The 25,861-nt window shown below is 44.7% G+C and overlaps 1 protein-coding gene across 4 annotated transcripts in view; it reads left to right on the forward strand.

The window, feature by feature from the left end:
* Positions 1-6,583: 6,583 nt before the first annotated feature.
* TCF20 (transcription factor 20) overlaps positions 6,584-25,861 on the forward strand; it is a 134,539-nt gene continuing 115,261 nt past the window's right edge. For 3 of the 4 annotated variants that reach the window (XM_062587022.1, XM_062587013.1, XM_062587060.1), the window contains exons 1-2: positions 6,584-6,759; positions 20,210-20,320. The gene's annotated coding sequence lies outside the window, so the exon portion shown is untranslated. The remainder of the gene's footprint in view (positions 6,760-20,209; positions 20,321-25,861) is intronic. The other variant, XM_062587031.1, reaches the window with a different exon arrangement.

Raw genomic sequence — 25,861 nt, forward strand, 5'->3', positions numbered from 1 at the left:
GGTTAAATGACTTTTCCAAAATTGCTGAGGGTCAGAGGTAAAAGTGGGAACAAAATTCAGGTTCCCATGTTCTTATCTCTGCCAGGTCGTCCAGCAGCTGGGTAAGCAGAAGCCAGGTAAGCAGGAGCTGTTGAGCTGCTCCTAGCTTAAAAATAAATAAATAAATAAATAATAAGAAAATCTCCCTGAGTCACCAGCATCAGTTGCTGCAGCACTTTGCTTTCCATTTTTTGATTTCTCACGCAAGTATTGATCAGGCTTACATCTGCCTGGCTGAGAGCTGTCGGCTGAGGTAGCAGAGCTGCAGGAAAAGTTACTGTTCTCTTTTACGGAGGTATCCACCATTTTGGCAATAAGGAAAGCTCGTAAGAGCCAAATTACCATGGAAAGGCCAATTACATATGCTGTAATTCCCCAAATAAATGTTTATGGAGGGAACGTGATGAGTTATTGCCCTCCCACCCCATAAAGTCTTCTTAATTGCCGAAAAAGTTCCTGGACTTGTAGAGAGGCTTGAGACAAAGAAGTGCAAATGGCTGCAGTTAAGCCACAAATGCTCTCTCTGCTCATGTGAAAAGAGGGCACCGAAGTCCTTATAACCCCAGCATTTAGCTTCGGGAGAAGCGGGAGGTGTGAGGAGAGCTCCTGCCCATAGCTATGTCCATGAAAATGTTTGCCATGCTCTCGCAGGCTTATAGGAAACCGCAGTCCGGGGGTGATGTAATTCCTGCGCGGGGTGGTTGTTTATGCTAGCACACGAGGAAGAGAAAGTAAAACTTCAGCTCTGCTTTTGCTCTCTGAGGATTTCTGGGCACTTTCGGACTCCTTGAGGTCAAGGTGGGGTGTGAAGCTGCAGCGCAGCGGCTCTTCTGGAACGGCTCCCTGTACGGACCAGCCCTTTGCTAGTAATGTGCAAAAGGCAGGCACGGATTTGGGAGAAACCGAGTTTAAGCGAAGAAGCTCTAGCCCTTCTCCTTCTCCTCCCCAAAAGATTTAAAATAATCTTACTGTCCATAAAAATTAGGTTAGCTATTTTGGGTTCTCGCAGAGCTCGAATGAATGCAGCGTCTCTCATTTCCAGTCATGATAAGTCACTAGATATCAATTCTTAATTGCTTGATTAATCCTGAATTTTCAGAGCTGGCACTGCCTGTCCTAGCTCAGTAGGGAGCTGCATTTACAAGAAGGAAGAAAACATTTCCCTCTCTTGGGTTAAAACCCCCCATAACCCACACGGTGGGAGCATGAGATTACTAAGAGGCTTCTAGCACATTTTGTCCTTAGAAAGATGGGTTATTAGACAGAGTGCAAATGAGACAGCCAGAGGTTCATGGTAAACTGAGGGATGTGTGATGAATTAAATTTAGCGCATGCTGCAGCAATTCATTACAAGACCGCCTCAAACCCAAATATTAGTGCACTTATATTTGCCGTATGCTTCTGTTTGTTAGACCATGTTATTCATTTAAGTAAATAAGTAGAGAGGTTTCCTTCCTGAAGATCATGACATTTCTGTGTTGAGAAAGGCTGTTTAAGGTCAATAGTTTGGAAGGACTATACCTTTGTGTGCTTCGTGTACGGCTGGACTGCTAATTAGCAGTGCACATGCCTCTCTAAGTGATGGTGGTATAAAAAATACAGTTCCAAAAAGTAAAGATGTTGAAACCCATTTGCAGAACATTTATAAAATTCTCTCTCTCTCTCTTTTTTTTTTTTTTTTTTTTTTTTTTTTTTTTTAAGTAATGCATGTGTGGCATGTTCAGTGGACTGCAATGTAGTATGTAGTATAGCAGCCCTTGTTTGGGATGAACATATGACACTGTCAGGTCTCCTTTTCTGTGTCACAGGCAACCCAAATATATGATAGCACAGTGTGATATAAAGGTGTTATCTGTGCAAGTTCCAGGTGACTTTATTGCACTGCTAAAAAAATGATTTATTTTGAAATTGTTCCTCTAAGGAATAATAAAGCTTCCAATTTTTCCCATTTCAACTAAAAGCTGCCTCTCAGTGCCACAGACTTCTTGGAAGAAATAAATGCTGACCAGGACTTCTACTAGAAGGACTGTGGCATCCAAGCGATTGTCACAGTGACAAGATTCAAGTGTCATCCTTGCTGTCCTTACTAGCTGATGCACCAGTGACTTCTCAAGAAAATCACAGCGGTAAAAGGGGAAAAAAATGAGAATACAACTTCCTCCTGCCCCCAGCCTCTTTGAACACAGTACTCTGTCTATGACTACCTGTTGAAACTAAGCATGGTTCCTTTGGTCTTCAGTATTTCCAGCAATGGTGAGCAGAAGAGAGAGTTTCCAGCACCTACAGGTCTGTGACCTATTGCTCTGAAGCTGTCCCAGACGGAGGGCAGTAAAACCGTCAAAGATGGGATATCCCAAAGGCATGTTGTCCTTATTTAATCCCTTCCTGTAGCCAGTGTTTCTTAACTGTTTTCTTGTGTGCTTTGCTCAATCCAGTCTTAACTGAATCAGGTGATGGCAACTCCTCTGGGATATTATCTTGCAGTCTTGTAGATTAATGTTTCCTTTGCTTAATTTCATTTACATTTATACCATTTATACTCCCTCGGACAACCCTAAACAGTCTCTCTTGCTGGTGTTTCTGCACCCCTGAAGTTCTCATATATAGTTCCCAGGAGGCTCTTCAGCTGTTATTTGACCAACCTACATACAGTGCAATCCCTTCTGGCCTTTTTATCATTTTATGTTCATTTTTTTAATTTCCCTCCCAGTTGCTGACATCTAGCTAGCACTGAGTTGTCCAGAACTGAACATGTCCTCAAGTGTGATCTCACTGCTATATTAAAAAATGGGACTATTGCCTATACCTATGAGAAGAGGTCTCTGCCTTTACAATCCCAAATTAAATTAGCTGCATGATTTTTGCTGCCATATCACATTGCAAAAACATATTAAATCTGCTGTCTACCATCTCCCTGAGGTCTTCTGGCATCTCTGCCTTCAGTACTTGAGCACAGATGATTCCTCTCTACATTTCAGCTTCCATCTTTCGGTAGCTCCTGTGCTGTACCTACTGTCCTTTTAGACATGTGGGATCACTTAGCTTCCTCTCTGAGGAACAGAGGTGTGACTCCTTACAAATAAGTAAACTATTTCTATTTTTTAGTATGAAATAGTTTATTTCCACTGTCTCCCTAGCTGTCCTTTGCTTGTATATTTCAATGCACTTTAAAAAGTATGTTACTCTTTTTGATTTCCAGATACTCCTATTTATAACTTTATGCACTACTGGCTTGCCTGTTAGTAATCTGCAATAGTCTGTTTGAATCAAGCCAAGGATGATGGAGTGTAACTCTTTTTCTAGAGAAAAGGAAATGCTGTTTTTTTATTAGGTAGTTTCTATCCCAAATGTCAAGAAAGCAGATGAGCTTTTCCTTGTTTGGGAATGACATATTAAAATGTTCCTTTGTGCAGGAGACAGATCTTTCTGAGGATGGCTAAACACTCTGAAATTAACTTCCCCAGGAAATATGGCTTATCACAGAAATTGCCATCATCTTTGTTCTCTCTGTTATAAACACAGTGCAACATGAATAGAGGAAAGGAAAAAAAACTACAAAAAACAAAGCACTTTGCTGCATGCATCATTTTCTTCCTAGGGAGAGAATAGGAACAAGAAAAACAAACCCCACATATGACAGGTGTTTTTTGATTTGCTTAATGTAATCCTTGAAGGTGTTTGGATATTATGGTTATGAAAACAATATAAGATCGATAAAGAACAGAATATATTTTATTGTATTCTGTTTTATAGATAAGAGACTCTGGAAGAATCAGGTAAAGCAGCCAAGACATTAGAAGTGTTTTTGTTGTAGCTGTGATGGTCTGAAGATCTTAGGAAGCAAGGTTTGTGGAGAAAGGTAATATCTTTTATTAGATCAAATGATATAGCTGGAAAAAGCAAACAAGCTTGTGGGCTCAGGGTCTCTTTATCAGGTTTGACAGAAAGCAGCAAAATCCAAGCTAACTACAGCTTAGATGCAATTGCTCTTAGTTTAATCTAATTATATTAATCAATTTGACCACTTGAGAAAAAAAGGAGCACCTATGGAGTGAAAAGGGGTGTGAGCAGAAGTGACTGACAGTTCTCTGCTGGACCACTAGCAAAAAAAGCCTTGTTTGCACTGGTGACAAAGGGAGAAGTCAGCAGGGAGGCTGTAATGGGCTATGAAAGTAATGTCTCTGTTAAATCCACAGTTTTTTAGTATTTAGGGGTTATAAGTTTTAATTTATAGATTTATCTTCTGAGAGTATTTTGTAGGTCTCCTTTCAGATAGGGATCAAGGGGCTAGATTAGTTATTTTGCAACAAAATGTTCTCCTAATGATGAGTATGTGTTCCGTCCTTTCTTGGTTGTCTGTGTGCACTTGTTCTAATATGGTAATTAATTAGTTTCATTCATGTGGTCTCATGTGCTGAATGAAGCAATGAATTGTAGAGTTTGGGGATGAGCACATGCAGGAACAAAGATTTTTGGTGGTTTTGCTGTGGGAAGAAGGGCATTGATTTTTTTGCCTCTGGAACTGTGCAGGCATATTTCATGTTTGATGCTCTGGCAATATCTGCTTCTTGTGTGTGTGTTTTTGTCTGCAGGAGATTTGCTTCCTGTAATGAAGGAGGGGGAGAAGAGGTTCTGGGAAATATTTTTTCAAATATAGATACTTGTTTTAAAGATGATTTTATGCGTGGATTCTGATATGCAATATTATGGCCATCAGAGGCATATCATCATGGGAAGGGGAATGCTACAGCAGAGATTGTACAAAAAAAGAGCCTTCATTTGCAGAAAGCTAATGTGGTCAGAGACTTTGCCAGTTGTTTTTAATTTTGGTTGCACTAGACAAACACCAAGTAAACCTGAGCCCTTGAAAAGTGGTTTTCTAACATTGCTGTTGCTGCTGTGGTATCTTTATTGTAGTAAATTTGTAACTATTTCCCTGGATGAGTGACCTTGTTGGATAAAGCAGATGTCACAAGCATTCCCCTCAGAGCAGGTGCAATAGTATCTGAGGGCTTGGATGATTCTCACAGCTTCTTCATGTGTTTTGCATGGCTGCTGGTCTTATTACATCAACTTTACGGAGGTAGTTTTATGATCAGTAGGTTCCGGTATATGTGCTAGTTTCAGGGTGCCATTTTTTAATGTCAGCTGTGGCGTCTAGAAAGCTGATAGTGTAGGAATAATCTTGGACTGAGTAGTGAAGAGGAGAGAGTGCTCACTGAAATGTGGTAGTACTTGATGAGGGAGTGCTGGATTTTCTGAGCTGTCTGTATTTGATAGAAATGTCACCTATGTGTCCTATATACAGGACTGGCTTGGTGGTGTGATGTTTTTTCAGTTTGGCTTGTGAAGAAGTTGGTATGTCAGAGCATTAAAGAGCTGTAGAAAGGTGATTTCCTTCTCCCATTTACAGTTAAAAAGTCTGAAGAAGCAAGCTGGATGCTTGCTGCATGATGTAGCAGAAACTAAAATTTCATATGTTCCCTCCCCCCCCCCCCAAAAAAAAATGACTGGATAAATTCATTGGAGAAAAAAAGAATCTTTTGAGGGCTGTTAAATACAAAGCCCCGACTGTGGGTCAGAAAGTGCCAAGGAGAGTATTCTGGGGCAGCATCACTGTCCGCTTATTGGAGTTTAGTTTTTCTTAGGCTTTGTCTATTCAGCACTCCTCGAGGCAGGATATCAATCTGACTCAGTCCTGCCGTTTCTCTGATCTCTTCTGGAGAAAATGAGGGGTTTTCCTCCCTTTTCTTGCAAGCCCCAACTGGAACATACATGTTTTTATTTGCTTTCTAGATGGTTTGGCTGCAGCACTGCTGTGGCAGGCCCAGGCCTACACCCCGGGACTGAAACGCAGCAGCAGCAAGCTCTGATTTAGACAGAGATGCTGCTCCTCCACGGCTCAGCTTTATCGTTTCTCTAGTGCAGCCGAGACCCCAAAAAAGAGCAGCACAGACCCTAGCTGCAGCACCAGTAGAGAAACACCGCAGCGACCCTCAAAAGGGCAGCAGTTCTGTGTGGAGGAAACCCTGCGCTTGCCCCGAGGCTGGCCGGGGAGATCGTTGTCCCCTGAGGGACTCAGCGCCTCTTTTTGTTGTTGTAGTTGTTTTTTATTTTATTTTACTTTTAGCGCCCGCGCGCGGGCCGCGTGGCGGCAGAGGCCGGGCCGGGCCGGGCCGCTGCCCGGTGGCGCCCCGGGGAGCGGCGGGGGTGTCTCGGCGGGCCGGGCCGGGCCGGGAGCAGCGCGGGAGCCGCGGGGAGAAGGAGCAGGCAGCCGAGTGGGGGGAAGGGCCAGGCCCAGCGCCCTCCCCCTCCTCCAGGCATCACTATGAGATGCCAGAGCCCTAATCAACGCCAGCCGCGGCTCGCGGCCCTGCCCAGGGAGCCCGGCCCCGCCGGCAGCGGCGGCTCCTCCTCCTCCGCCGCCGCCGCCTCTCCGCCAGCAGCCAGTCGGGCCTGACACCCGGGCCCGGCTGCGGAGTGCTGTCGGGGGCGCCGAGCGCGGGGCGGGCAGGCCGCGGCGGCGGCGGCGGCGGCGGCGGGGGGGAGGGAGGGGAGCGGAGGGGACGAGCCGCCCTCCCGGCTCCGCCGCGTCACATGCCGTGACGGGATTTGTACCCCGGCCCCTCCCGAGCGGCGACGACGACGCGGGAGCCCCGCCGCTCCCCGCCGCGGGACGGCTCGGCGCGGCGATGGCACCATGAGGGGCGGCCCCGCCAGGTAAGCGGCCGTTGCGGCCGTTGCCGGCCCGCCCCAGCTCGCGGGAGGAAGGGGGGTGGGGGAGGGGCGGGGCGCTCGCGCCGCGGGGCGTAGTGAAGGGGCGGCGGGCGGGGGCTCCGCGCCGCGGGCAGGTGAGACCGCGGCGGCCCCGCCGGGCCGGGCGGTAACGGGGCGCTTTACCCCCCGGTAGGGCGGGCAGGGGCGGTTGTGCTCTTTAGTGTGCTGGAAATAAACGGCTTGTAAAGGAACTGGCAGGTCTGGCTTGCTTTCCTTTTTGTTGAGGTGACTCCCCCCACCCCGCCGCCTTTTCATTTTTGGTGCATGGTGTTTATTGTGGATTTTTTTTTTCTTCTTAAAGCAGCTGTAACTTGAGCTCTCCCCCCCCCCCCCCCCCCCGCTGCCCCCTGAGAAAGGGGTTTGAAGAATGACTGCTTGTTGAAATGTATTATTGGAGGCAGGAGGGGGGGGACGTGGTGGGGGAATCTATAGCGCTCACGTTTCACATTCTTTAGCAACCTTCTCTTAAGTGTGAAGGACACACGTGCACACACACTCACACACTCTATGCACAGAGGTTTCCAACAGCCCAAGCCTCAGCTGAGCTACCCCGGGGGACTGATGCCTCTCAGCACCCTGCCTCGCTGCTGGGAGCAGGCCTGGCTGCTGCTGGTGGTGCTGGCCTGCCCTCGCAGGGGAGCAGGCAGGGGATGTTGGGCTGGGGGCAGCTTCTGTACGGTAAGGCAGGGAAACTGGCCTTTGAAAGCTGTGCAAAGCACTGGATGAGATCTTTTATTTTCCCCTGGAGTTTTCCATATGTTGCCACTCATCCTTTTGCATGGATTTCTGTCGGTCCGGCAGCTACAGGGTGTCTCTGTGTTCAGCCGCCTTTAACCTCCATTTGCATCTTCATGTTTTTTGTGGTGGACAAAGAGTTAATGCTCTGTAGTCCTGTGTACTGCTTCCCTCCTCCTTTCCTTCCCTTACTCCCGCCTCCCCCCCCCCCCCCCGGGCTTATGAATCAAGATGTTGTGACCCATCTGAATGTTTAGAAGAATAAAAAGTTGGATTTTTCTCTAATCTTTTGATTTATCCTTTGAAAGCACCACCCAGGTTTTGAACTGCTATTCGCCAGCCAAAAGGCTGCTGGCAGCAGGCTGCCACCACCCCCTTCCCGATGGTGGGACTTGGCCACCCGGACCGTGAACTTGAAGTTGTTGACAACAGGGGTGTGCGCACATGTGCGACACGTTCCGGGAGTGGAGTCGCAGCGGCAGAGGTTTATGTTTGGAAACTCCTGTTGGGAGCAAGGACGGTGGTGTCGCAAGACCCACCGTGGCGTAAAAATACTCCCACGGAGCTTGTTTCGGAAGCCTTTTCTCATCGTTTTAAAACATCTCCCCTCGTTTCCTTAGGTGGGAGTGCCGAGAGTGGCATTGGGAGCATGTGGCTGGGCGGGGTGGCTTGAGGAGAGGTCATGCAAAGTTTGTGGGGAGGAGGAGGGGACCCTGGGGAGCTGGGCTGGCGGGCCAGGAGGGGCCTGGAAGCAGCTGGCGAAGAGCAAGTGTGGAGAGGGGAGGGCTGAAGGTCGGGAGAGGGGACCGAGGGAAGGCACAAGTGATGGGGACGGAGAAGGACTGCAGGAAGCCTGGGCAAGGGGCTAGGCCCAGCGAAAGCTTGTGGGTGTTCTCCTCTTGGCTCTTTTATGTGAACAGCATAGATACTGCTGCTGAAGGGAACACGTATATGGGGCTTTCTTTTTTTCTTTTCTTTTTTTTTTTTTCCCTTTGAATTTTATTTTTGGCTAGTGACCCTAGCTGCTGTGATACAAAAATAATCCTCTCCCGGGCACAGCTAGCATCTTCCTTGATATGCCAAGTGGCTGCCTGCATTAAGTCTTAATGGAGGTGCTCATTAACCCTGGCTCTGTCCAACTGGGAGTTTCCCTGGGAGGAAGTCTTCCCTTGAACAGTTAGGTGGGCTTGTGGGGGCAGAGAGGAAGTCACAGTTCCCTTTTTAGGGGCAGATGCTAAGCTGGCTTTGATGGGCTTAAATCTGTTTTCTTTAAATCAAAATTAGAAATAAATAAGCTGAGAGGTGAGGAGGAGCCGCCACCCTCTGCCCTCTGTTTGGCACTTCTGAGGTGGCACCATTTGTGTTCTGGTGCTGGGACAGGACTCTCATTCAAGCAACAGGAACTGATTGTGCATCAGGGAAAGCAGTAGGAAGAGGGGAAACAGAGTGCATAGCGCCTTCCCTTACAGCTAATGTAATCCTGGACGTTTCATTGCTCCTTTCAGTGCAGGCTGTGGGAAGAGGGGCGTGTGTGAATGGGGAAGATACTACTGTCAACCTCAGGTGTTCAAAGACTGAGAGTCTTCTCTCAGCCCACCTAGCCAGCATTTTTGAAGAGTGGTATTAGGGTCCTTGTTGAGTGTGCTTCAGGATGGACCAGGTTTTCAAGTTCGTGCGTGCTATTGTGCAGACTTGGACCTTGAGATTATCTTTTGGTGAAAGCTGTGAACCTCATGTAGTGTGGCTTCAGTTAAAGTAGCATATACTGCAAACTTGGGGCAAAACTGAGAGAGCCTCCCCCTTTCCCCTCAATGGAAAGGAGATTTGGAGTGAAAAATAGTTTGTGTCTCTCCCTTCTCTTTCAGAAATATACTGTACATTATTAACTGAATCATCAGGTGCAATTTATTTCAAGTATTTTTAAGCTATTATGGATATGATGTGTTTTGCTGGCCACTTGCTCGCCGGAAATTGTAAGACCATCTTGCTCAGATTTGCTCTGACTGGGCTGGCAAAGGTAGTAGGGAAGTTTCCTTGCTGTGGCCCTTTTAGATTACAGCAGAGTAGAAGCATCTTAACAGGACAGGACAGCTGCCGCAGAACATCCTCTCTGCAGAAGCAGTGTGGGAGCAACAGAAACTATCCATCCTTCTGTAAAGCCGTTGCTGAAAGGGGTAAGCTGGTGACAGATATGATTGGGAGTGGGAAAGACTGGAATATTTTGGTTACCTGTGCTTTGTACAACCTGGAAAGGGAGTATGCAAAGCTCTTGTCCATCTGCCAAGCTTGTGCTGATGGCCATGCTGCCTTCCTTTAAGGAACTGGGGTTACTTTTGACTATCTGAGCTGTGCTTGCTGAGAAATGTAGTAAAGGATCTGATGCATGGTGTGTGGGGGGCAAAACCCTGTTAAAAGTCGCATTGTCATGTCAGGGGTGCACAACTTCAGAAATGATTATTAGAGTCTGAAGACCAGGCCAGAATTGTGTAATGACACTGAGTAAAAGATAAAAGGTTTTATATCCCATAAACTTGGTTTTTGCTTCAGGGTGAACTGCAAAGCTTTTGAAAATGTGTGAGGAGTTTGATGGCTCTCCAGTAAGTACAAATAGGTGCAAACATCAATCACTTGAAACAAGTCCTTTCAAATAAAAACAAACCCAGATGCAGACTCTAGACGGGTATGTGAAAGAAGAGCTAGCTACTATTTTTTCTTTGTGTGTGTATATATACATATATCACGTTTAAACCTGCATATATGATTTTGAGTGACCCAGCTGCTTCAGCAGTTTATTCATTTATTTAAAACAGCTTTGCAGTTCACCTTGAAAACCACTTCCCGACATATGGTTATATTATTTCTCTATGCCACATTTTTATGCTAATTATCAAGACCATTTGCTTTAAGATAGGTGTTTTTAATTTCATAGCCTTGTCTGCCTCTCCTGCTTGATCCTGCCCTGGAGTCAAGAGGCTATGTCTGTTCATTCTCCATAGAAACAGGCTGTGGTTTACATATTTCAATTTAATTAAATAGCAGCTATCAAATTCTAGGCATCTTATATGTTCCTTACATACAAAAGAAAAAAAAAAATCAGTGGATCAGTCCCTAAAAGAGATCTCCCAAACTCACAAATAAAATTCTCAGCCTGAGCCACTCACGTCTTTTTCAGTCCATCCCCTCTGGAAGAGCTTAGGAGAGGGAAGAGTTCCGTGGCCTGTCCTGAAGTTCAGCAGGTTGGGGCCAGGGGATTAGGGAAGTGGCAGGTGAGTTCCGAGCTCCCAGAACATTGCTGGTGGTGTCAGGCTGTCTGGTCAAACCACAGGACTTCTTGTTCGAGCCCGTCAGATCACCTCTCTCTTTCTGTCCTTGCACAGCTGTTGAGCAGGTTTTGAATTGACAGGTAGGATGCAAGTGTTTCAGGTCTTGGTTGGTTAGCATCAATACCGCAGACCTTGTCTGGAAAAGGGAGTGCAGGTTGCATGTTGTGTGTGTGGAGTCCTGCTTGTTGGGGCTGGTGCTTTTTGCAGCAGATGCAACTTCTGAGCAGTTTTCCCAGATAGTGGGAGGTTATGATGTTACTGCAGGATTGAGTGACAAGAGCACAAATACATGTACAAATATCTGTGGGCACAAACATCTGTACTTACTGCAATGAAAATGCAGAAAATGGCAGTTTTGTTATAAATGTTTTAATGTTTTTGTGCTTATCAGCATTTATCAGCTTTTCCTATGCAAGAGGTTTTACAAGTCTGAGTCCTTTTCGTGCCTTCTTCTTTTTTCTTGCTGCCGTCTTGAAGCATGTATGTTTTTTGATGCATGCATGACATAGCTTTTGGTTTTAAACTAGTCACAGTACAGAAGCCCGGAGTGCCCTGTTGGTTTAAGCATGCTTGGTATTTATATGCAGGCTAGAAATAAAGGCCTTAATCCTTAATTGGTTTTCCAAGTACTGTGATTGGACAAATGCTACTTCATGTTAGTTGGGGATGAGGAGACATGAGGGCAATGACAGGCAGTTGTTGGCTAGAGAGGGAAAGTGTCAAGAAAGGACCTTTGGGGACCAGAGCCAAGTAAGGTAGAAAGAGGAATAATGTGGGAGCATGGTGAATTTACTAACCTATAGGTGTTAGGTGTAACAGTAAAAGGACAGAATAGAACCTATGCAGTTAATGAGCTGCCAAAATTTGCACTTCTTCTTGTCTTCAATGCCAACATGCCAATTCTTCATAGAATTATTTTTTTCTTTGAAGGGACTAGTTGGATGACTCAGCCTTTAGATTACCTGGATGCCTGTGTTTTTCTCTAGTAGAAGCTGGGCCTCCTTGAGCCATGTAACTAGATTTAGGTACTACTTCTGAGCTGTGCTAATGTGCAGAAGATGAAAAACTGGTCTTGCATTTTTATTAAACTTTAAGGAGCAGTTATCAGAAGAGTGCCTGTACAAAACTGCACCATTTTTTTTTTCCTGGTGTTGCTACTCCCAGTGCTTTTTCCAAAGTCACAGGTGGTGATTTTAACAGACTTAGGTTTTTACTCCTCTTAGCCTTGCCAAAGCCTGTGTGGCTATGACTGAAGAAGTTGGATTCTGTCTTGGCTTGCTTATCTTCATTGATAAAATTATGTACAGAGTTCTAGCTGCAGATTCTTGATGCATGAACTAGGAAGACCCTTTCTGAGTCTGAGAGGTTAGCAGTTAAGCATGCATTTGCTATTTTTTTTAAGCATATTTGTTCTGTGGGATGCTGAGATGTAGATCTGAAATCTCGTGTGTTCTTCCTAGTATAAACAGAACAAAACCAAGCAAAAGCCCAAAGCAAGCTTTTTTGTGTTACTGTATTTAAGCGGATGCATTAAAGGAATTTATGTCTGGCTGGTAACATCCTTAATTCTTTATTACTAGTATTACTAGCATACAGTCATGATCTGTGTTCCTTAAGAGTTCATCTGTTCCTCTTGCTAATCCAGCTTTGAAGTAGACCTCGTTGATATTAGTAGCATCAGACTTAATTTCTTATAGGCTGTATCCTCATCTATAAAATAGAGGGAATACTTCATATAAGCAGCTGTGAAGTTGCATTTATTGTCTGTAAATTGCTTTTAGTAATTGAGCAGAGGAGGTGCAGAGAATAAAGACAGTACAGTAATACGCTTTTTTTTTAAATTGAAGAGAACTACATTATTTTCTTCATCTGATTGTGTAGAAGCAGATAGGGGAAAGAAAAATGCTTTAATTGTTGAATTTGTAATGAAAACAGACATTTCTGAGCATAGTGATGAAGGCAGCCATCTTGCTTGAGAAGTGGTATCGTTGATAGCAGCAAAGTCCAATTTAAAAATAGGCACAATTGTTACTGGAAATCATGTGGTGCCACTTGTACTTTTGTCCGGTTTGGGTCTGCTCTATTTTGATGTCACTCTTTACCAGCATGACTGCCTTCATCATCCAGTTCAGAAATGCTGTTGATAGGTAGAGCCTAAAAACAGGTAAAATGCCGTATTTTAAGATTGCTGACAAACTCATCTATTGCAAGCTTTTCAGCTAGTCTTATTCTTTTGTGCTGTCTGGTACACTTGTCTGGTGAAACCATAGCTTTGTGCAAATAGGGAAGGATTTTCTTGCTCTTATGGAACCAGTCCAACCATTTTGCTCCCTTTTAAGAGGAGAGGTCAAGCCTTGCTCATGGCTCTGCAGCTGTGTTCCTTGCCTTATGCCCACTCTGAATGGATTCAGTTTGTTAAACTTTCGTGAAAACTGCCTTGCTCCCCCCTTCCCCCCCCCAAAAAAAAAAAAGTTAAATAGTTTTCTGCTGGGGTAGAAAGCTGAACCTGCTTTCTGGGTTTCAGGCTAGCATCAGAGCTGCAGCATAGGAGGGGTAAGATTGTGTAGCTAGAAGCGAGGGGTTGGGAATAAAAGAAAGGTGGAAGTGGGGCCTCCCTTATTTGGCAGAAGTGAACTATTAGCTTGGTTCAGCTGTAATGTGAAGCCTCGCTATCAATCTTCATTTTCAGTTCACTCCCTTTCCCTCCTCTCCTCCTTTCCCCAGGATATACTTGTATGCTTCCAGATGCTGGTTCTATTTCCAAGGAGTGTTTTCCAAATCGAAAAGGGAAGAACTTGAGATTCACTGTCTCCTCAATAAAAGACATACTATATAGTTCTTGAGAGCCTTTTGCTAAAGGGAGTGCATTTTAGGGCATCCGCTAATAGGCAGAGCCTAAGGATATTACAAGAGCTTAAAAATAGTAGCTGTATCCCCCTCCTGGTGAGGGGAGGGGGCATCTGCCTGAGGAGTCAGTGTAGGCTATGCTTGTGAAAGAGCTTCACTGAATGAGGTGATGATGGCAGTTTGGACTAAGGCCTCAGAGTTGATGGGACCAGACAGTCCTTGACATCTGGGATAAATGGCAAGGGCAGGGTGAATTCAGATTTTTCTGCAGATGTGTGGTGAGCCAGGCCTGAAGTCAGGTACCACGCTGCTGGGAAGGATTCTCCCCATCTTTGAAACGTGAATTGCAGTTGCCCCAGATGCAGTTGCTTAAATAACGTCCAGGCCCCACTGGCAATTGGGAAGGCCTTGCGGGACACTGCTGCGGTAGTGCAGAGTGGACATCGTCTTATTGTGGGGATGCAATGGAGCCAGGGCAGTGCTGGAACTCAGGCTTCAGGCTGTTTGGGTGACTTTGGGGTCTGCTTGGTGTGTTGCTTTGGGAGGAGGGGAGGTAGAGCAAGATGCAGCTGGCATATGTGTATACATGTATATATGTAGGGCAGCAGGCAAAACTGCTTGGGAACTGGCAAAGAACTTTGCTTCCACTAAATCATATAACAGTGTTTCTGTCTGAGGTTTGTTTTTGGTAAACCAGTGTATCCGCATTAGCCCTCGCTGTTTGTGTATGTAGCAGGGAGAGGTGGATTTGTAACCTGATGAGATGCACAGCCAAGTGTATACTTAGCAGGGCCAGGATACAGGTGAGAGTGTGCATTTGGGAGACTCCATGGAGGCATCTCTTGACCCACAGTGACTGCTTTATGACTAAGGGAGCAGATAATGTGTCTGTCTACTGAATTTTATATAGCATGATGGTGAAGATGGTGTCACTGGAGAGTAGTGTGCCCAAAGCAGTTGGATGCAGTGAGCCTGTGTGTGTGTGAACTGACCACGTAGCCATACGTGAGGTGAGGGCAGGTTGCAATTGGTGTGCTGCACAAATCAGGAATGTTTGGCACAGCTGTCTTGGAATAAGCAGAGTAGGGAGGGAAGAGGGAATTTGCCCAAACTTGAGAGTTGTTAGTATATAGAGATGTGTTTCATGCTATACTGCAGTTGAGTTTGAGCATTTAAATCTAAATTCTCCTTGTTTGTTTATGAAGACGTTTTGGTAAAAATAGGATTGTGTGGTTGTGCTGCTTTAGGTGGTATAATTATACACAGGGTGGCTATTACAGTGGATGTGTGATCTAAAGATGCAGTGAATAAAGGAGAGAACCAGTGTATAGATACTAAATAATGGTGCCACTGGATGTGCTAAGTACAAGGTGTCTTTGTTTTCAAGGAGATATATGCACATATAAATAATTTTAATCTCACATACTTACAGGACAGCTGCAAAACATATATATAGAAGACACATTTGGAAGAGAGCAAATGACATAGAAAATGCTGTATGTAATTTTAGTGGGAAGTTACTATTTTTTTTTTCGCCCTCTCCCTCCTTCCATCCCCTTGCACATGAGTTGAGCCTCTGGGGAAGATGTTAGTGAAGGAGCTGGAGAATTGAAATCTTCTCGGGATCTACCACTGTTCTGATTGAGGTAGTGGGTATTAGGCAGGAGGCACATACAGATGCAGGAACTGGTTGCAGTTTTCTCTCTGCTGTCTCCATTTCTTGCTCCTTCTGGATAGAGATATGTATCCTGGCACTCTTGTCCTCCACCTACATCTTTTTCTCATCTCTTGTAGTTACTTGCTGAGTAGTTGATGTTCTGGCAAATCTTTCAGTTGTATTTGAAATGGTACTTGAATGGGTTGTACTCTCCTCCTGTACTGCTTAACACTATTTGTGATAGTTGGTGTTTCTGTAAGCCAGTTCTAGCACGCAAATTCAGTAAAAAGATCCAGGAAATCTGTTTTGTTTTGGGCTTCTCTGCTGTTGCAATGATCACTCTGATGAAGATCAAGCTATTGCTGCTGATCCCAGCAGTGCACCAGCTACCTCGTGGAGGGCTAAGGAATGCAGTGAAGAAAGAAGCAACCTTTTCAGGGTTTCAGGGCCTTATTAGAAGACACTTTGTACTCAGCCCAGAAATGCTGAGGGCATACTAGAGTTCGCATATGGGACTGCAATAATCAAATAGTATTGGGAGGAGGCAGGGAGGAGCACGTGAGATGGTCACTTCACATACGTTAACAAAGAGGAGATATTACAGTGCCAGCCGAAGACATCCTTCTGCGGAAGTTCCTAGTGAGGGAATATTTTAAAAAGGTGTTCCAGAGAGTGAGAATAAAGCCTGACAGACTTATAAATAATTACTCAGATACCACTGGAGGAGCAGTTTGAAGAAAGGAACTCATTTGAGAGGTGGGTGTGGTGTAGAGAGGGAAATGGGAATTTCCTCTGAAATTTGTTTTCAAAAGCTGGACTGTAGAAGGAATGTTGAACATAATGGGGGGAAAGAAGGCCTGAAATAAATAGGTAGTTCCTTTTTTTTCCTTTTCTCTCTCTCTTTTTTTTTTTTTTTTTTTTTTTTTTTGCGCACCGTATGCTCCTGGCAAGTGTTAGCTGAAGATCAGTTGAAGCACTACAGCTACAGAACATACTTGGGAACTGAAGACATTAAGCAGAAAGAGAGAGTGAATCTGATTAGCCCTACTTTTCATGCATTAAGCAGAAAGACTGACTGAAATGTGAGATTGCAAACAGATAATAGCAGTGCGCTCTTGAGGTACCACCATGACCCAGCATAGGGGGTGGCGAGTCTAACCATGCTAGAGAATAATTTCTTGTAATGGAAGCTGCTTGCTTCTGTGTTGTGGTTTCTGTTGCACTTTCTAATTATCTTATTCAGTGCTGTCTGCCATTTTGAGTCTGGCCACATGGGATAGCTCAGCCCCCTGGAATGTGTGCCCTGTTGAGCACTTCTGTCCTGAATAGTAACTGTAGCTCCCGTAGCCAAAAGGGAAGAGGTGCCAAGGCTTAGGAGTCCTAGCTGTTTTCCCCTTTATTTCCAGGAATAATGGAAGCAACAGCTGCTGCTTTTGCCATGCTGGGAAGGCTGGGTGCTTCTGTTGTGTGCAAAACTAATACTTTTGCTTTTGGAGGAAAGTTAAGAGAGTTTGCTGGAAGAAGGTTCCTAGTGACCTGAAAGAATAGGTGTCTGTCAGTGCTGCTTAAAATAAAAGCTCACTTTGCTTCCCTGCAGGCCTCCGTGTCCTCTAAGGCCTCCTGCTATGCTAGCCGCTGTCTCAGCACAATACGGAGACCGCTCGTGAATACTTGGCCCCTACACATCATGTGCACTCTCTCTTGATTTACCTTTTTGCTTATGTGGTGTGTGGTAGCCCAGGAAGCCGTGGGAAGGGCTGTTCCCTTGCCCAGCAGGCAGATGCTTTGCTTTTGCCTGAGCTTCTCATTAGGCTGAAGGCTTTTCTAATTCCAACACATCATTTATTTTCTCACTGAGCCCTTCTGATGCTCTGTTACCTAGTTCTGGTGGGCAAAAAGGACTCCTTTTGGAGAAAAGATTCCTTTTGGAGCTCCTCAGCGTGCACAGTGCTGTGGGTGCAGGTGAGCCTCTTCCAATCTCTGGCCTCTCCTCTGTGGAGCAAAGGCAGCAGCAGAGAAAAGAGGCCGGCAGAGTCTCGGCCTTGTCGGCTTGAGTTGGAAGGATCTGCTTTCACAGAGCAGTGCTGGTTTGGCTTGCAGCTGGTAAAATCCAAACATCCCCTGCGTGCTGCTGTTTTCTGTGTCGATATGGTGACCTCTTCCACAAGACAACCTGCATCCCCCCCCCAACCTCCCTGTTTTTTGTTTGTTTGTTTGTTTGTTTGTTAATGGAAAGCTTAAATAACCATTTCCAAAACTCTGATGTGGATGGGGGAAATGCAAAGGACATGTGGACAGTGAAAGAGTACAGCTCTGCTTCAAGTATTTGAACAAACCAGTATATGTGAGAAAGCTCTCATATATAATGCATGTGTGTGTATTATGTATATTTTTAGGCCAGAAGGGACAGGTCAGACTAGTGTTTCTGTGACCTTTTCCTCAACTGGGTCTTGCTTTTCCTGCTGCTGCCTCCCCTTGCCTGTTGGGGGACTTCCATTTCCTCCCTGCTGACCTGCAGTGCTGTAGGCTACCTCCCCATCGTCGCGGCAGCTCCCCGCTCTGGCACAGAGCCCAGGCTAATAATCCCCACAGACTTTACTAGCTTGTGCTGTACTCCATGCCTTGCTGTATAGGAGATGGTGTGTTAGGTTGTGGCTTGTATGACTTTCAGTATTGTGCTGGCCCGGGAATCCCACCCAGCTGCATCTGTGTGAAACCCAAACCTTGCAATAAGCACAGACTGGATGTTTGGTAGAGCCCGGCATTTCTCAGCCAGGTCTCTTGCTTCCCCACCTGCAGGTAACCAGCTAGCATAGATGTCGTCCAAACACACCTTCTAATTGTCTCTGGCTGTCCGGATGATTGCCAGCAGCATGGGGTTCGGGTGGAAGCAGGAGGTGTTGATAGTCCGGAAAGAGAAAATTCATCAGGTTCCAGAGAGAGTAATGAAGATCTCCTCTCACCACTCTCCCCACGCATCAAAGCACACTTAAAAAATAGAGCGTTCATCTTTGACCCCCATTAATGGCTGGCTTGGTTTGTGTAAGAGTTTTATGAGTCTGCTGCTGCTCCCACGGAGTTTAATTATTTAAGAGCATGAGGCAGAGGTTTGTGCTTTCACTGCTGATGCTCCAGGGTTCAAGCCCTCCTGACAGGCCAAGAGGGGTTGGTTACAAATGCAGCCTGCCTCGGTATGAAGCTGTGTGCTCTGAGGATCCTAATGGAAGTGAGCTGCAGCTGTGCTGCCCTTGTACCTGGGAGTGTATCATTCTCCCCTTGTATGAGCTCCATGTGATCATATTGCATCAAATTCAAGGCCTGCATCCTTATCTTCAAGGTACTTAATGGTCTGGACCTGAGATACTTTAAATGACTACCCAAAGCTGCAGGGCAAGCGTGCTTGTTGCTGATCCTGCTTGTTGCTTATGCTACAGCCCCCTCCCCCTGGTCAGATGCTTTGGAGCGGGTATAAGACTTTGGCCGTGCACCTGATTTATCAGCACTGGGCCACGTGCTCTTCCTTTCTCCTACTGGAGCATGCCTTCACTTGCCTTCTCACTACTAACAGCCCCCTCCCATTTCCCCTCGCTCCAGCTCCAGACTGCAGGAACTACTTTTCCTACTGTAATACTGCACCTTCCAACCTGCATTTCCCTTCCCTTTGCAGTGCCTTAGCTTGTTCTTGCACTTTTCACTCTTCCTCATCCAGCTCTTCTTTTCTCTTAATTGTCCCAGTACTTGGGAACACAGAACAGCCCTAAGGTACAACTGGGCGACTCACTTATGTGCTCAGAGACCTTTGTGCAGTTTGTGTTTCCAAATGGGCAGTAAGCCAAGTAGACCATGAGTATTTCCATGCCATCCTGTTGACTGTTCAGCCTATCTCCTAGTGGGAAAATGCATGACTCCAGGTTGGTTGATTGGGCGGTGGGCTGGTTTGGCAGGTCAGTCGGCCTTGCGGACTCCTGCTGGCCTTCTGGCTGCTGTTGGGACAGGTACGTTGCCCTTGGGGTTAAGCTGCCTCTTCCATTGGCTGGTCCTGAGGGCTTGCAGGGCTTGTCAGTGTTGAAATGCAACCGTTGCAGCTGTTTTGGTGCATGACTGTAAGCGGAGGCTTGCTTCAGAACAGAAGTGGTTGTTCGATTGATGTGGGTGTGGTTGGTAGCAAAATGAATTTATGGGCAGGCTGGGAAGCCTTGTTTAACATGGAAGGCTCACACTGTGTTTCCGTGACCATGCCATCAGTAATGAAGATGCCTGTCACAGCAGACACCATGCTGGAGAGTCGCCTGGTGTGTTGTTTGTTGCTTCTGAATGTTGAGCTCATGGTGTTCTCTGGGGCTCATCTGGGTACTGTTTGCTGCCATTTCTTCCCCACCCTGAGCTCAGGGGCCACCAGAACCTTCATCTCCTCCCATTTGCCCTTCTACATGTCTACCCCTCCTGTTTTATGCCATAGCAAGGTCCTGAGCAGGCTCTTGGCTGTGTGCCAATGGTCTCTTTATACTTTACCCTATTATACTTTTATATTTTATTCTGTTTTATATCTTTCCACTCCTTTCCCTGTTCCTATTTCATTCCCTTTGGTATGGGACTCTCATTTCAAGCTATAGTGGGAGATTGGGATAAGCTGAAATGGCAGCAAGAGATGGAAGGGAGGAGGAGTTATACCAGTAGATATCAGTTTCTGCCATCATCTAATTCTTTAATCTGCTGATAATTATGGTCCTAGTTAAATCAGCTGGATCTGCTAGACAAATGCCAGCTGCTCTGTGTCCTTCTGCCTCCATATTCTATCGTTTTTCTATTTTTTTTTCCTGAAAATTAATAGGATTCTGCTCATTGATGATTAAAACATCGCCTGGAATTTTGGAATGGATCAGATGCATCAGTCAAATATTACCACATTGCACCCAAAGAGAGGAATGCCATCCAGTTGGGGGTAGGGCTTGTTTATTTCTTTCTTTTCTTTTTCTTTTCCCTTTCCATCAGTGTCTGGAGTTGGTGGAAACCTTTTTCCTATTTTAAATGCAAGAATTTTTAATAGAAAATACTAGTTTTAAAAATGGATTCTCTCTTGTGTGAAAAATTGACAGCTTCCTTTTCTTTTGATGTGGAGAAATGTTGTGCCACTTTATTCAAAATGTTATTAATAAACTTGAGTTTTTCCAGGATTTTGGTAAAGAAAACATTTCAGTAGCTATTTCAATTATTTTGAGAGGCAAAGTGTTTGTTTTTTTTTTTAATGAAAAATAAATTTATGTTGATTACTAAGAAAGATGAAAATAACTGATTTTAACTTTCTTCAGCAATGTCAACGTTGAGGTCATTAGTCCCAGAATAAACCAATACCCCTGCATAATCTATGCCCCTCACAACAAGGGAGAGGAAAAAGAAAATTTGGTAGAAAGCTGCATTTTCTGATGTACTGCTTATGCGTACTTGGCTTCCGTGGCAATAGATTTAGCATGAGACCTAGAATGAAATAAAAGATCTGGGAGAATGCGAATCTGGAGCCTTGCACTTTTAAAGTACGTGTTTCAGCCTGAGCAGCAGGCTGAAGTGGCTTTTTGGCTTCCTTCCATTTCCTAGTGCACAGCTACCCATTATCCTCTCGCTGGTATGCCACTTGGCTATTTCAGCAGAGAGATTGTGGAGAAAAACACTTATCTGGCTCTCAGAAGTGGGATGGACTTTCCAGGTCGGGAATGAGAAGTGCGTTAGGATATGTGTCCAAAAGTAATGCTTCTCCGGTGTTGCTCATTTGAAACCCAAAGTTCCTTATGTTTCGCATCGATTTCCTGTTCTTTCCCTTTTCTTGTTAAAATTGGTTTTGACTCAGAAATGAAGGGTCTTAAAGCTGAGGTTTTTGATAGAGTTCACCACAGAATGATTCTTTTCTCCTCAGTATGTAAGTTTCCTGAATGAATGATTTCGAAGTAACGTCTCCCTGCAGAGCCTGTCTCTGTTACGTCTTTAGACTATCACAGCAACAGTGAGACTGCTACCGCAATATTAGTAATTTATGCATATCCCTCATTCTGCACCTTTGTCAGTCATCCCAGCCTCGGCAGGCTGGGAGAGATGAGAAAGACAAGTGTATGTTTGCTGCTATTCTCCCTGCGTTTCTTCTGAGGGTAGGGAGAGGTTTTCAGTCTCCAGAGACTGCCTATCTGGAACCTTTTAGCAGTGCTAAATTTACAGAAATAATACCAGAAAACAGCATAATGGTGTCTCGTTTCAGTGATCTCTGCTTGCAGTTGCTTATATTGGACTCTACCACAAGCGTAGCTCAGATGTTCGTGAGCTCTCTGTGGTTGCATAGGTAAGGAGAGGCGAGCACTCTATGGGTCTCTTCTGTGCGATGAACCCAGCCAAGGTTTTGCTGTGTGTATGTCATGAACCCCAAATGCTTCTGTGCTACTGTAGTTGTGCATTGCTTTCTTCAAAACCAGGCTTCGTGTCCTTGATTGTCTTTCCCACCCCCTTTTGAGAAAGGGAGATGGTCAGATATTCTGAGCCAGTCCTGCTTGGGGTGTGGGAGGAACAGAAAGTCTGATCAAAATGAAAATTGGATCTCTAGAACCAAGGCTGACAGGGGGTTGTCACAAGAAAGTTTAACTAGTTTAAATACAAACTATTTAGTGTGCCTGCATTTGTGCTGAATTGTATGGTTAACTGTTGCAGCGTTGTGCTTTATCTGAATTAGCATTTGTCTGGACACCTTTTAGCTTGACTGTCTGCTAGGTACCTCTCCTTCAACTCTGGTCAGAAGCACTGCGTTTCTTGTCAGGGAGTTTTGAAAGGCCACTGATGCAGTGTGCATGAACCTAGTTGACGTGTTTCAGCTAGTCTGTGTTCTAGCAGGTACTGAAATGTTTGAGTCAGATCAGTCTACTCTGAGTAGTGTTTAGCAAGCAGGTGAGCAGTTTGCAACAAGCCAGAGTGTTAGCTCCGATCTATTGCTGGTGGTCCAGGATGGTTGATTGACTGCAGGCAATGGGGACTTCTCACAGGTTCTGTGCTGCTGAGCTGTAGAGAGGGATAGGAATGTCTCTTAAGCCTGAAATAGCTTTACTGAGGGGGGAGAGAGAGAGAGAGATTTCTAGAATAATTATTGGGGTAAAACTAATGTTACTTTAAAACTATTTTGTATTGTTTTAAATTCTGGCTTTGAACATCTTGATTTGGGAAATTTTGTCTTGAAAATTGCTGTGCGTGTACAGAAGGATCTACAGAAAGATCACAGATAGAAGAAACTTGGTCTAATTGTTTTGTGTGGCAGCCATTGAAAGATCTTTTCATTTGAAATTGATTTTTTTTTTTGCCATGTTTTACATCTTTGTAGTTCAAACATACTCTCCTCCAAAGTTCTCTGTATTGTTAAGTCTCCCTGAGAACTTGTATGTACAGTTTGGAGAAAGCAAGATATATCTAAGCTAAGAAAACAAGGTTTCTTGAATCTGAATTGTAATATGGATGTCCAAGTGGCTTGCTGTCTGGTGAATGCCTACAGTTCAGAAAAAAGCTGGACCCCTTGGTGGATTTCGAATTGCTTGGTTGCAGCCTTGAGAGTAGCCCTTTTTCGCTGATAAAGGACCAGAGCCTTACTCAATGACTGTGCAGGCTTATGTGCTTTAACTACTAGATGTAGACATTTGTAACAACTGACTTGTTGCTGATTTGGAAGACATTTTTTTTTTTCCTCCTTTACAAAAAGTTACTTTAAACAGAGAGCTGTTCAGCAGGTTGCAACCGGGATTCTATAATAAGATCTCTGTTCGCTCTCCTTACTTTTTCACATGCGAAGTTGTGGCTGTAATTATATGACAGCTGCCCTCTTGGCTGACATGCAGCAGATTGAGCTGGGGATCTCCAGAGCTAAAAGTGTGAGCTGCTACACTGTGAGCTACAGCTCTGTAGCTGGAGGCTGTAATGATCTATATCCTTCATGACTGAGTGTAGAAGGGAGCTGCAAAAAATACTCACTGAGTTAGGCTGAGTACATAGTACTCGCTATGTGCCTGGTTACTTCCTGGTGCACTGAAACTTTTCTTAGACTGGTTTGTGAAGATTGTCTTCAACTTACAGGTGCTATAAAATAACACTCTATTTGTTTTGTCTACCATTTTGAAGTCTTTCTACCTTAAGTAAAATAACCTTCCTTGCTTGTCTAATTCCTGAAAGAGATGTTAGTCAGGCACAGGCATTTGTTCCTGTGTGCTTACATGCTGCTGGGTACAAGAGGCTTGGATGCTACTGAAGTCTTCTGGCTGTAATGCAGAATAAGTCATTTTTAAGAATACTAACCACAATGTGAAAAATCCAAAGGCATTGGGGATTGTCAAACAAACTTTTATGCTTTGCTATAACAATAGGTTTTCACAGATGGCGTAGTGGGAGCTTTATCAAAGCGAGGGAAGGAGAAGCTGGAATTGTTGGAGTCTGACCTGTCTTCTAAGGACCAGGAAAACCTGAGCAGAGCCAAAGTTTGAGGCTGAGGAAAAATCAAGGGAAGTAGAACCATGTGGAGCTTCATGAGTATCGTCAACTGTGGGTAGCTTCTGCAACTGATGTTGTGGGAGAGGGGGAAGTGTGTTGCAAGTTGAGACATTAATTTTGAACTTTGTGATGTTCTTAACACTTTTCCTCCACCTCCCCCTCCACCAAGAAAAAAAGAGATGAAAGTCTACTAGTAGAGGCAAAGTATATGTTCCTGTGGAACTGCACAGTTCAGAGCCAAATGGATCCTTCCCCCATTAAAAATGTGAAAATAAAACATGAAGGGGAATCAATTAAACATTTAAATAAAGTCAAAATTGAAGAAAATCTTTTAAAATCTAAAGCACTAAGTGCTGGCCCAGTGGGTCTGTAACTTTCATGATATCATATCTGTTATTAACAGGAACGTTCTGTGCTATAAATGAAGATCATATCCACGTATGCTAGGCTTTGTCCAATTACCTGCTAAATCATGGGTTTAGGTAACTCTTTCCACCCCAGTCTTTTTCTCCACTGTCTTTTTTTTTTTTTTTTTTTTTTTTTTTTTTTTACAAATTCATGCACACAGGGTTAGTATAAAGATAACTAAAGCAAGTCCAAAAAGGTTCTTATCTGTCTCCCACCTGACATTTCTGTCCTGTACCATCAGTGTCATTCCATCAGTTGTGCTGATGCAATTACTAATAGGACAGTATTGTAAAATGGATCAATGACCTGATACAGTTCAAAAATCCCATCCCTCTAAATGCGTGAAATGACCCGAGTTAAAATGATCTAGTTGATGGTGCATTTTTGCAAGCAGCAGTGCTGGCAGAACCGGGGAAGGGATATTGCAGGAGGGAATTTCTTAAGTCAGTGTTACTCCTGAAGGAGGCGCCTTGTGGGACTGTCCCCTTAGGCTATCTCACTGGTCTTAGGGCTCTATTTGCTACAGCCTGTCTTGTCACTCTTTACAGAGATAGCAGGATGAGACTTCCTGCATTTCCCTTGGGAGCCCATTCCTCAGTCTAATAGACTTCACTGTCAGGAAACATTTCCTGATTATGCTTTAATCATGGGTGTCAAACTCCTGGTCCCTGGGATGACCTTAGCCTGCATCAATACAAGTGTCTTTCTTGCATGCACTGCTTAGAGTCAGCCCTCCCTCTCCCCTTCTGCTTTGGCATTTATTGCAGGCAGCTGTTTCTTGACTTGAACTCTGTTGTCCTTAGCACCGTTCTGCTGTTGGAGGCAGTTGCAGATGTACAGAGCTGGGAGCCCACATCAAGGGCCTGAGCTGTGATCTGAGACATGCTAGTCACTCGGAGTATGTTTTCAAGAATCTGGACTGCTGGCAAGTAAACAGATACACGCTGATGCAGCATTTGTATGTCTCTGCACCTTGGATAGAGCCAAATGAAAGGAATCTGTTACAACAGAGCTATTCTCTGACCTAATTACATTACTGTCAGACTCTGGAGCATGGGTAAGACTCCAGTGTATCTCTGCAATCAGTTTAAGCAGGACTTTCAATTTCCTTTATGTTACAGTGTTTACGAGCCCTCTATGTTTAAGGGCTAGGGAGAGCTGTTGGTCTGTGAGGCTGTGGAAATGCCAATTGTGAGGCTCCACAGTGAAGCCTATACGCATAGTGTATCCAGTTTGGTAGGAACGGGGAAAAAAATCTGCCTTGCTATCTGTTTAAGCAGCCTTCTTTTCCTTCTTTTCCTTCTTTTCCTTCTTTTCCTTCTTTTCCTTCTTTTCCTTCTTTTCCTTCTTTTCCTTCTTTTCCTTCTTTTCCTTCTTTTCCTTCTTTTCCTTCTTTTCCTTCTTTTCCTTCTTTTCCTTCTTTTCCTTCTTTTCCTTCTTTTCCTTCTTTTCCTTCTTTTCCTTCTTTTCCTTCTTTTCCTTCTTTTCCTTCTTTTCCTTCTTTTCCTTCTTTTCCTTCTTTTCCTTCTTTTCCTTCTTTTCCTTCTTTTCCTTCTTTTCCTTCTTTTCCTTC

This window comes from Rhea pennata, chromosome 1, assembly GCF_028389875.1.
Source record: "Rhea pennata isolate bPtePen1 chromosome 1, bPtePen1.pri, whole genome shotgun sequence".
Classification (NCBI taxonomy): Eukaryota; Metazoa; Chordata; class Aves; order Rheiformes; family Rheidae; genus Rhea; species Rhea pennata.